Source organism: Papaver somniferum, chromosome 5, assembly GCF_003573695.1.
Source record: "Papaver somniferum cultivar HN1 chromosome 5, ASM357369v1, whole genome shotgun sequence".
Classification (NCBI taxonomy): domain Eukaryota; kingdom Viridiplantae; phylum Streptophyta; class Magnoliopsida; order Ranunculales; family Papaveraceae; genus Papaver; species Papaver somniferum.
Window position 1 is genome coordinate 119,044,339 of NC_039362.1, and position 13,590 is coordinate 119,057,928.

The window sequence follows — 13,590 nt, forward strand, 5'->3', positions numbered from 1 at the left end:
GGTAATACTCAATATTAATGCACTATTTTATCTTTTGAGATTTGAAAAATTGAACTATGTTCTTGTTATTGTTAGCTTTATCACTTTGGAGTTTGCAATTTTGCATCAACTTCTTACTTCTCTGGATTTTTATTATGTAAACACTTTGTCAGTAACTGTAACTGTATTACTTTAAATATGTAATGTTTATTTTATTTTATGGGTGGGTAACCCGCCACTAACCCGACCAAAACCCGCTGTAATGTGGGTCGGGTGAAAACCGACCCATTGTGATGTTGGGTCGATTGCGGGTGACAACTTCTGTTACCCGCCATCAGTGGGTTGGGTGGTGGGTGAGGCCAAAACCGACCCAAACTGACCCATGTGCAGCCCAAGTCGTTTGGACTCTAAAGAAAAATTGGTACAAATCTTGTTAGTCCATATATAGATCCTCCCTCGGATAAAGCCATTTCAAGGAGTACAAATTATTTTATTTTTTGATGCAATAAACTTTTTACTAATTACTAGAAATGATTACACCATGATAATCTTTCTTCAGCCAACTCATTTTGTCCAATGGAATGTTATCACATAATTCAAAATCATTACTCTCATTCCTTGCCTTTTTCTTTGCAAGAGAATGAGTACGCTATTAGCTAGTCTATGAACAGACCTAATAATACCAAAACTGTCAGCTACTTGTTATTTGCAATGTCTAAAATGGAATTTTGGATTGACCAATAAACACTTGGATCAACCTCATTAAATAACTATGGTCTCACAATCTAACTCTAAAATAACCTTCTCGGACCCCAAGCTTTGATCCCAAGTAAATGCTTCCTCCATAGTCCAGCATTCTAGTTGTTCAACACCATATTCATCATTCAGTCCTCTATTATAATATTTCTTTTTTTTCCCAACATAGGAACCTACATAATTTCTAATAGTTAATCCAATATTGTCAATCCCTATAATTTCAATATAAGAAGCACCATGTTTACTTTATAGTAATCTTGAACTGGGGACAACCAAATTTGGTTCTGCACACAAGAAATTTCGTCATTTCTACCGTTTTAAGCAACCCTAACACATTGATCAGTAGTGTCAAGGATCTTAGGAATGCTCCTTTACCTATTTTGTTTACCGTATTGAAAGATAAGATTGCACTCGTCCTTCCAGATATACCAAAGTGCAATCAAACATCTGTACAGCCTCCCCAGAAAACAGAGGACATGAAGTTTGGTTGTTACTTCCTGCAAAATTCAACAGACCAATAATCCAAGATATAAGGTTTTAAAAGTGAGACTAGAAATCACTTGTATTAGTGTTTATGCCTAACCAGATAGATCTTGCAAAAGAACAATCAAAAAAACAAATGTTGTACAGATTTCATACTAGTACGAAAATTGTATCTAAATATATTATCCCTTGTAGAGAGGATATCTCGAAGATATTTCCATATAAAAAGTTGTATCCTATAAGGAACTTTTAGTTGCCAAAGAATTTTCCATATCTCTATTGGAACAGTAGAATTGAGATTATTATCATTCTCAAAATTACAAAGAGAATTGTATGAATTTTAGAAAATTTATCTTTTATACGGTTTTCAAATAAGAATATAATTACTTGTAGATGGTACTCTCATACCAAGGATTTTCTCAGCAATTCCAGATGAGAAAATAGAGACAATAGGATCCTCATTTCAATCCATAGTATTTTCAACAAAAATCTCATGAAAAAAAGTACAACTCAAATAGTTAGATGAACTGGTAGCTGGTTAAGGTTGACTGTCAAGACATATAACCCAACAATCTAACCAAATATTAGTTTTTCTACCACACCTAACTGCCCTCATAGAAACTTCTTAACAATCTCAATACCATATAACCTTTCTAGATTCAAAAATTATCCTCATTTAGCTTGTTTTTGTATAAAAATTCATTATTCTTAGAATACTTGGCCTTGATGACTTTCTCAAACAGACCATCCGGATTGTTACAGATTTTCCAAGAAGGGGGGATTTGGTGAAAAATTCAAGGTTTCTGAAAGATAAGTCACCTAAGGCTTTTGGCTTTTGAAGGTGGTTACAAGCAATGAATTTTATACCTTTACTGTCAAGATGGTTCCACCAAAATATTCTTTGACGTGAGTCCATTTTATTCAGGAGAGTTTTAGGAATCGTAAAACAGCTCATGTGATAAGAGGGGACAGAATTCAAGACATGTTTTACCATGGTAGATCTACCAGCTTCAGAGGAAATTTAAGTTTCTGAGGAAACAAGTTCATTGGATGATGCATATTGTGAAAGGGTTTGATCATCCATCTGTTTTAGTTTCTTTTTCTTTTCCATAGTTTCTTTATCTCTTTTTTAATTTTATTTCTTACTTATTTTCTTTCTTCTCTTTTTTGTGTTTCTTGTTTCTTTCTGCTAACCCTTTTAAAGTTTCATTTTATGTTGTGTGGTTCCATGGATAGCTGATCTCTTGTAGCAGTAACCATGTTTATTAATCAGTCGCAAATCTAAGCAGTGGTGTTTGATCCAGTGGTGGTTTCTTCCTCAACACTAGTTCCGATTTCGAATGTTAGCCATGGGATATTCTAAGGCAGTAGTGCGTTTTCCAACAGTGGTGTTCTCCATCACCTCCGAGATGGTTCCAACAAGGTTGCTCAGAGTTGTCTGCTATTAAGTTAGTTGTAATATTGATAAAGCATTTTCATCAAAAATCAAGTTGTTCAACCAGTTTCAAGATCCATCTTCAGAAATTTTAGATCCATTTTCTGAAATTCAAAATTTGAATTTTCTCCCTCTCCGGTACAAGATTACAGCTGTCGCAGGAATTATTCATTGCAATTAAGAGATTACAGCTTTCACAAATATTCTCGGCTTAATTTTAGATGAAAGGAATTACCTTACAAACTTCTAGAGCCACGACGGAAAAATAATTCTAAGAATCTGCATTTCCATATATATCTTAACTATCCATGGACAAAAAATATCTTTGTAAATGCAAATATAGGTTTTCATAGTAATCATATTCCCACTATAAATTATACCCTCCTCTCGCCTCTTCATCCACACCTAAAACCTAAACATACAGAGTATCTTTTCTCTGCACAAACTTTTCAGTTCAACCTTCAATTCCTTGTTATGGAGACTAACTCTCAACCTCAAGTCTCCAGTATCACTTCTCAAATGCAACATACCAATATTGGGGTGGTTAAACCTCAAAGAAGAACCCTTGGATCTGCTCAAGTGGTCAACAAAGCTGTTGACGAATGGTCTAACAGTGTAATGGGTAAAATCATTTGCCCCCAAATTTTGGAAGTCAGAGAAGTTCTAGAAGAGATTAATGCTATTTGGAAGAAATACAAAAACAAAGAAACTAAAGTTATGGGTCCTAATCTTTTTGTTTTCAAGTTCATCACAGACAAAGAACAAGAAGAAATAGTGAAGAAAGCTCCTTGGACTGTCAAAGGGTACTTACTTGTTGTGGAAATCTACAATCCCAAAGTTCCATTGGCTGATGCAAAGTTCATTTATCAAAACTGGACTATTAAGTTCAGGAATCTCCAGTTGGTACATCTAAACGTGTCGCTGATAGACGAAATCATTCAAGATTTGGGAGAGAAAATTGCGATTGATCCTCCAAATGCTCATCCTAGGATTGGTAAAATGGTGAAGGCCAGAATTCGAATGAACTTAACATCCCCCATTGAAGAGAGGTGCTTGGTTGAGAACAGCATCTGGAGGAGAATCTTGGGTTAAATATCATTGGGAAAAGCAACCATATCATATATGTGATCAGTGCTGGGTGGTTGATCATTCAGATGATAATTGTGAGCAAGTTGCACTACAACAACAACTTGATTCAATGTCCCAAGAGGAGTATGAAATATGGAGCCTAGAACAAGAAGATTATGAAGTGGAAGCTATTGCTGATGGTGATTCGGGTGCTGTTGTTTTTCGTGCCCTTATGTCTAATATGGGTGCCAATATAGAAAATGGGTCCTTATCCGTAGATATTGGCAGAGATGAGATCGATAATTCTGAAGAGAGACAAACCAAAAGGTCGAGAAATGTAGCTGCTGAAACTTCTCAAAGCGATTCAATCAAGGAGAAACTAAACCCATCTCTGCTCAAAAATTCAAGAAAGGTTACTGATCTGAAACTCACTGAAGCCATGATGAAAAGCAACCAGTCCGAGTTGGCCAACAATCAAACAGTACCAATGGAAGGTGTGGAGATGGAGGATATTGAAGTAGATCCAGCTGTTGAGGAAGAAATTTCACTGATTAATAACATGGGGGCTGCTAATCAGGTACCCCTAATCTTTAATTTTATTTCCCCTAAAAATTCAAACCCTAATTTTTATTTTTCTCTACTCTTTTTTCCCTTGAATTACTGTTATCCGAACCCTAATTAGGAATCTAAATTGTTACTTAGACCACTTAAGAATCACTTTTAATTGTTATCTCTTGCATTCTTATAACCCCACATCTGAGTTTAAGTTGTTAAACAAGTGATGTGGGATTATATCTTTCACTGATTGATTTGTTGAAATTCTGGTCAGAACCACTTATTTGGGTAGTTGTGCTTTGAGTGATCATAACCTTTTTAGTTGTTCTGCTGAATTGCATTTGTTTGATTTGTCTTTTGACTACTCTGTTCATAAAAATCTGTTCTCTGGTTTGTTATTTCCTAAAAATTTCAGTTGGCATGTTGAGACTCAACTAAGTGACTTGATTGCTGGTGTGTGTTGTGTTGTTTGTTTAGTTATCTATTATACCATAAATATCATTGTTTACTGGTCTTGTGGGTGTTTAGTCAAAGTGTGTGACATTCAGTCCATCTTTCTGTGTAACTTCATAGTTTGTATCAATTTTTACATCTGCAGTTTTGGTCTTTTAAATACCCCCACCACGAGAATTTTGTCGTGGAATTGTCAGGGATTCAGCAACCCACCACTAGAAACTCTCTATGGAACTTGATCATAGGTCAAAACCCTGAAATGATATTCCTATGTGAGACTAAAAATGAATCTTATAATATGAATCAATATCTTAGGAGGTTCAATTACCCTAACTCATGGGTTTTTCCCTCTGTTGGTCGTGCTGGGGGTATTTCTCTTCTTTGGAAAACTGGTTTTCAATGTCAAATAGTCCATAACATCGATAAAATGATCAATGTCATGATTTCTGATAATCCAAGTAAGCCTGAATTTCTAGCCACTTTTCTCTATGGTTTTGTATACCATGAAGAGAAAATGGAACAATGGAAATACATTGGGAAAATTGGTGCTACAGTCAATCTTCCATGGGTAATCATAGGTGATCTTAACATTACTATGCATGCCCATGAAAGATCTTCTTTCTCCACTCCCACAACTTTAGAGTACCCTGAAATCCAATCTATTATAGATAATGTTGATCTTTCAGATTTAGGGTACATTGGGAATAAATTTACTTGGAACAACAGACAGGCCGGCAATGATTGTATTTATGCTAGACTTGATAGGGCTTTTGGTAATGGTCACTGGTTGTCTCGTTATGGTTCCTCTGTGGTCCACCGTATTGAAACTATAGGCAGTGATCACATACCAATCATCTTGGAGACTAATCCCATGTCTAACCAAGGTAGTAAGCCTTATCGTTATTTCAAGTGTTGGAGCAGTGATCCATCTGTTAGGGAAGTAATCAACAATGCTTACTTTAAAGATGTTAGAGGTTCTTCTCCATACAAATTAGCTAACAGACTTAGGTTTGTTAAACATGATCTTAAATTGTGGAATATCCAACATTTCGGTAATATTGATCATAAGGTTAGGACTCTAAATAATCAACTCAATGATCTGACTAATCTTCCTCATTCCTCTGAGAATGTAGAATTGATTAAAAAAGTAGAGTTTGATCTAGAACATTGGCAAAAAGTTCAAGAAGACTTTTATGCCCAGAAATCTAGACAAGCGTACTTTAAATCTTTTGATAGAAATACTGGTTTCTACCATAATTATGCCAATAGAAGAAAGCACTTTAACCATATTAGTGCTCTCAAAAATGATAATGGGCAGTGGGTTAATGACAGAGTTGATCTTGAAACCCTCTTGGTGAATCATTTCAGTTCTATAGGGACTACTTCTAATCCCTATATAAATACTGAAATTCTTAATTGCATAGACCCTTGTGTCTCTGATATTGATAATTTGACACTGCTTAGACCTGTTACTAAGCAGGAAATTATTGATACCATAAACCAAATGACCCCCTGGACTTCCCCGGGGCCCGATGGTTTTCCATCTGGGTTCTACAAGGAAAATATAGACCTCTTAATAGATGATGTTTGGCATACAGTCAATAGTTTCTTTGAATCTAAACATCTATTAAAGGATATGAACCATACTTTCTTGTCCTTGATTCCAAAAATTGATAATCCTTCTAGTCCCTCTGATTTTAGACCCATTTCGTTGTGTAATTCTAGTTACAAAATCATTTCTAAGATTATTGTAAATAGAATGAAACCTTTACTGAGCAAAATGATAAGCCCTTACCAGGCTGCTTATGTCCCTAATAGGAATATTCAAGACAACGTCATCATTGCTCATGAACTGGTTCACACAATGAAAAGGAAGAGGAAAAAGGATAAATGGGGTGTCATGGGCCTTAAACTTGACATGTCTAAGGCCTTTGACAAAGTCGAATGGTTTTTCTTAAGAGATATTCTTATTGCTTTTGGTTTTTCTGAGCATTGGTGTGACTTAATACATCAGTGCATTAGCACCACTAGCATATCCATTATGTTAAATGGATATCCATGCAAATCCTATAGACCGACTAGGGGTCTGAGACAAGGAGATCCCTTGTCTCCATACCTTTTCATAATTTGCATGGAATCTTTTTCAAGATATCTCATTCATGCTGAGGAGAATAACCTTATTCATGGAATAAAAGTTAGCAAAAATGCCCCTAGCATAAGCCATCTTCTCTTCGCCGATGATTGTCTTATTTTTGCTAAAGCCTCTCATGCTGAAGTTAATAATCTGTTGGGATTAATTAAGGATTTTAGTATGACTTCTGGTCAAGTGATTAACCTTCAAAAATCTGGATGTTTCTTTAGTAATAATGTTCATCCTGATCATGATGTCTCTCTCATCAATGATTTAAAAGTCAAGAAAATTGCTTTGAATGAAAAATATCTAGGCCTTCCCCTTTTTATAACTAGGTCTAGAACTGATTCTTTCAATTATCTTAATGATCATTTTGATAAAAGGGTTGCTAAGTGGAAAGGTAAGTATTTTAACCAGGCTGGTAGATCTGTCATGGTCCAAAATGTGCTAAAATCTTCTCCAATCTATCACATGAATACTTTCACAATACCTGACAGTATTATTAATAGTATGGAAGCTTCCCAAAGGGATTTTTGGTGGGGTAAGTCTAGAACTGGAGGTATTTATTTTAGATCTTGGCCAAGAGTTTGTTCTCATAAATATCAAGGTGGGTTAGGCTTTAGAAATCTTAAGCATGTTAACTTATCACTTTTATCTAAAACTGCTTGGAAGTTGATTCACAATCCTAGTGCTCTGTGGTTGGTTATTCTTAAATGCAAATACTTTAAAAATTGTCACCCTCTTCACTACTCTAAGAAGGATGATTGTTCCTGGGCTTGGAGGAGTATTAGTCGTGGTATAGATTTCATTTTGAAACATTATGTTTGGGAAGTTAAGGATGGTAAGAGTATTTCTGCCTTTAGAGATAATTGGATTCCTGATTCTTGTGAGCCTTTGTTTGTTACTAATCCCAATCCAAACCTTGTTGTCTCTGATTTCATAGATAATGACACTAAATTTTGGAACCCTGAGCTTGTTAGAGCTTTTTTCACTCCTAACAATGCTAAGAATATCCTTAATACTAGGATTCCTTTTTCAGGGTGTGATAGACTTATTTGGCCTCATTCTAAAAATGGCCTTTTCACTGTTAAGTCTGCTTATAAAGTCATTTCTGGTCAGATTGGTTACATGAATAATGTTCAAAGAAGTAATCCTTTCTATAAAACCCTATGGAAACTATCAGTTCTCCCTAAAGTTCAGATATTCATATGGAAGTGCCATGAAAACATCCTCCCTGCCAACTCAGTGCTTGCTAGGTTTGTTGATAGGCATAATAATTCTTGCAGTATGTGTAACACTGATTCTCTTGAAACTCCTTGCATATTCTATTGCACTGTCATTTTGCCAAATCTGTTTGGTCTCTAACCCCATATGCTGACATTATTGAGCAAGATAGTAACTCTTTATTCATCTTACAAGACTGGGTTGTCAAATGGATTTCTGACAGCAGATTGAAAGATAAGGCTGTTGTTGTTTTCACTATTGCTTGGAGTATTTGGAAAGACAGATGTTCTTGTGTCTTCCAAGGAAAAACTTTAAACCATCATGTTACAGCTAGACTAGCAATGAAACTGGTCACAGACACTGATACATATTTGAATGATGCTATCTCACAAGAGTCTGTCCTTGCAGTCTCTACTGAAGAGAAAAATATTTTCATGATCATTAGTTCCTTGCCAGATGATTGTGTGCTTGTTTTCAGTGATGCTGCATATGATAAAAACACTAACTTGTCAGGTATTGGTTTGATCATGTTAAACACTAGAAGTTCCTTCATCGGATGCAAACTCAAAGCCGGCTCAGTGAGGAATGCAGAAGAAGCTGAAAGTCTAGCATTACTAGAGGCAGTTACATGGGAAAAAGCTAAAAGACTCGAGAAAATGTGTGTTATCAGTGATGCTAAGACAGTAATAGATGCTTTTAATTCTACTAGTAATCAAATATTTTGTTATAATAAATCAGTCTTAGAAGACTGCAAAAAAATTAGTTCATGTTTCATTTGGTTAAGTTTGAATTTCTTAAAAGAAACCATATAAGTTTAGCTGATCAAGCAATTAAGTTTAGTAGGAGGACTAGAACCTCAGGAGAATGGATGGGAAATGTCCCTGATTTTCTCAACTCTGAAATGTAATTCTCTTACTTTTAATAAGATCAATTTTTCCTAGCAAAAAAAAAAAAAATCTACCAGCTTGATTTAGAGTCTTTCATTTCCGATTTTTGAGTCTACACTCAAAAGATTGAATTAAAGGTTCAAAAGACTCACATTTGTTTCCACATAAGAAAAGAGAAACACCTAAATATATTTCTCATATCCATAATCAGAGTCATATTTGGGGCTTTTGCTAGATCAAGACAACCCCCTTCACCAATATTTTTACTAAAATAAACACAAGATTTACGAAAGTTAAAAAGATGACCAGAATGAATACCAAAATGATTAAGAATTTCCATAATACCTCTAACACTATGCAAATCAGCCTTACCAACAAAGAATCTGAATTTGTGCACCTATATAATGGGTGTTCGTTTCGGCTAATCTTATTGGTCCAGATAACTCTACTTGGTTTTGGAATCCTTTTTTTTTTCATTCAAAAAATTATGTTTTAAAAAATTATGTTTTAAAAAATTACGCACAATATCTTAGACTCTTATTTAAAATTAATTTTCCTTCAATCCTAAAACAAAAAGATATATTTATCAAAAAAAAAATTGTGAAGTTGCTTTCATGGGCATGATATATTCGGTGATTTTGGGTACTTTTACGATTTTAGTTCTTTTTTCTAAAACTTTTGAGATGCAGAAACTGTAATTACAGAAAACCTCCTGAACATGATCTAGTTTTAAATAGTCACTGAATTAATTACTAATTGATAAAGTGTCTATATCAGCTAAGTCCGAAGAGAATGTTAGTCAACTAATTATGTGCAATCTTCTGGGAAAGGAAAGCAAAACAAATTTTTGATAACAAAGGTTTGTTGGTTTTTTCAGAATTGGTAGAAATACATTTGAATCGATGTTAGGTCCTGAGAGCTTTTATTGTTGCAGTTGATGATATTGTTATTGATGATCTTGATGTTGTTTTTGTAGTGGGTCTTGTTTCTGTTGGTAATTGTTCTTATAGTTGATGTCGAAAATCGGATATAGAGAATTATCCTTCAATAACTGGTCAACCTTGAAGAAATCAAATATTATTAAATAAATAAGGTTTTAGATCAAGAAGCAAAAGAGAGTTATAACAAAGACAAGAAGAGGTCACGGATGGTTTAGGGTTATAACAAATATGAACAACGAAGTTTTAAAGTTTTTGGTATTCAATTTTAAATAAAGAAGAAAGGTGTATCACGACAAAATTAATTTGTATATTGTAACTCCTAGATGGTCAGGGATTACTCTTATACTTTACTTTAAGATCAAGATTTTCAATTTCCTTATTGGTCATTTAAAATTAAAAAATTTAGAGCATGCGCCTTCGTAGTGTTGGCCTTTACTTATCTCTGATTATTTTTCTAAATTTCATAAGTTGATTGTTGTTTGTTACATGATTTTGCATTTAATATATTCCAGAGGGTTTCGGTAGTACCCAAGCTAGTTTTGAAATCCTGGTTTAGTTGCTATGTCTTTATTAATCACTCTCTAATATGCTTTTGACTGTGGTTGTTTGATGTGCGACCTCCATTTATTGATTCGTGCACGTTCACTTAGTTGTATTTTCTTGATGCTTTTTGGTTTCCATCGATTTCCGTGAGTCTAGATAATGTATGAAATTCAATGTTCTTGTGTTGCTTTGATGGTATGTTGTGCATCCGGTGTATCCATTTTCTCTCCAATTTACCTGTGTATGATGATTTCGTGTTAATGGCGTCGAAGCACGTGTTGATGGTAATCGGTCCCGTAACTACTACCAAGGTTATCTCTGTTATCGAGATATTTTGAATACCGTTGAATCCATATATCACGTGTTCGGTTGGAGCCATGACGTTATCTACAAGGCACGCCTTCCAATAAATATCATAAAATAAAATATTTGTCTCGCTCAAGCGGATATACAAGTACTCTATAGATTTCATATTCTTCGAACACCAACATTATGACTAGGGGATAATTATCCCTGAAACTCATAGTTAGAAACTTAATGGCCTTATCATCCATTCCTTTAATTTTGTTGTTGTTGTTTATGAAGAGACCATGTTACTGAGTACACCACTAATTTTTTTACATTCAGACCTATATAGATACTCCATGAATGATCTTTCGTGGGGGGAAAGGAGACCCTTGAATAAACATAGTGAGTTTACGACCTAGTGATAATTCTTTAATTATAAAGATAACAATCTATGTTGAATTAAAGTAAAGATCAACACGAGAAATGCGTTTAATAACACTTTAAGGTATTTATATAACAAGGTGCATCTAACTGTTTTTATTCTTACACCATAATGCTTTTTATTCTCAGCCAAAGGACGCCGAATAGGCCAAGCAGGTACAATATTACTCCTACTGGAACTGGGTATACAATAACCTGCAAGAATAAATAAGAATAAGATAAGCATATATGATAAACCGTGTGATCGTTTTCTGTAAGCTTTTTATATACGGTATATGATATATGATTGTCTTTTAAATGCATGTATCTCTTATCCTTTAAAAGAAACAAATAAAATTGATATTTCAAAATAAAGCAAGAAATTTAACTTCAAAGTCAACAGTATAACATGTGAGAAAAGGTCAATGTCATAACTCAACAGTCCTAACATGGGATTTATATAGGAAAAACATTTAAAAAAATGAAGAACAGAATTTTCTTTTATTAATATTATTACAGTCAATTTTTTTTAAGAAATACACATTTTTTTTATTAATATTACAATAATATCCTTACCGATTTTATCGGCCGATATGGTGACCGATTATATCGGTTCGAAACGGCCGATATGATAAATATAATCAGAATACTCTTGTATCGACAATACTCTTGAATTTATACAATAAATATACATACATTACTTAAAAATCCCCAATAATCAGATTTTCCATAGGCTTTCTATCCTATTTCCCAGCCATTACAAGAATGTGAACTCAACTATTTTAAGTCAGCACATACAAATATTCTTAAATTTTCATTAACATAACAAAATAATTAAACATTTCAACTCCTTATTTCAAAAACAAAAAGGTGTTACATGTTCACAACATGATGTCAATGATTCACGTACATAACTAAGTTGACATACGACTACTTAGTACACTGCAAGCATTTTAACATGAAAAATACAAAAAGATAGATTCACCATGAGAAGCATATGGTTTTTCCATAATGGAGGTTTATACTCATGTACACGAAGCATATACAACATACTCATATAACTTTTGAGGCATACATGACATACAATTGATGTTAATTATTCTTAGGTATGGTCTAACACCAAACATTTGTAACTAAAAAAAAAAACATGATTTGGGAAATTATTTTTAAAGATATGCTATCAAAACTTCACACGTTCATCAAAAACTAATATTATTATGTAAATACTAATGTATTCATTAAATGAACTAAGGACTTTATTTGGGTAAAGAGAGAAACGTTTTATCAATCAAATTTGGGTAAAAGATACAGACAGAGAGAGCGAGAAACACATACTACTGCAGTATTTCACATCTTTCTTGAATATCAAAACCATGGATATTTCAGGGAAAATGTCAGAGACCTTTTTCTATTTCCATAACCACTTTCTCTTGGTAACTTCATATTCAACATCATCTGCTTATGTTCGATCTATTAATAAATTACGAATAAATGTATTAGGGTTTCATTCATTTTTTATACATTAATTTAATTTTTAAGTTCTTGTGTGAGAATAATAATCCCCAAATCCCGTTTCCCCTTTTAGTTACACAGAATCATTAGGGTTTGGAGTTTGAGACCATATCATTCTTTATGAATTTATTTATATGTTCCTTTTTTCGTTCAATCTCTATGTTTGGGCTTGGGACCATGAAACATGTATCCACATGAATATAAAAAATATGGGAAAACTTCTCATGATATGAATAGTGGACCATCTATTTTTCTTAAGTCAAAATGCTAAGTAGTGAATGGAACTAGTATTAACATCATGTTGTGGACATTGAAATGTTTGATTGTGTTGTTCTGTCAAACAAATATCATGGACACATTTTTGTAATAGCTAGGAAATAATTGTGGACAATCTTTTTTTTTTTTTTTTTGAAAAGGGTTGATTGTGGACAGTCTGATGGTGTAGTAATGTGTGTATATATATATTACTAATTTGATATTTTTCTTTTATGTACATCTTGTACTGGTTTGTTCATGCAGTACTATGGCCCATATTTTCCATAAATCTAATATACACAGTGATTTTGGCAACTGGTTGGCCTTTGATTCGAAGATCAGCTTTATCCTTTGTCATTTGCATGACATTTCATTTCATCAGTTTGCTGATCTCGGATTCTGTTCCAGCAAAATTAGCCCCTTCCTTTGCGACATATGTCTTGAATGGCCTTATTTATGTTTATGTTGATATGTGATTTGATAGACATAAAGAGAAGGAAAAACTGATTATAAATTAATAATGTTTTGCGCAAACCTACATATATATATCATGCTACTTATTTATTATTGTTATCCTGGACGTGGAACTTATAATTTTTCATGCTTAAAAAGGAGAAATTTTTTGATGGAGGCGTTTTTTGAAGGGGACATGGGGGGACA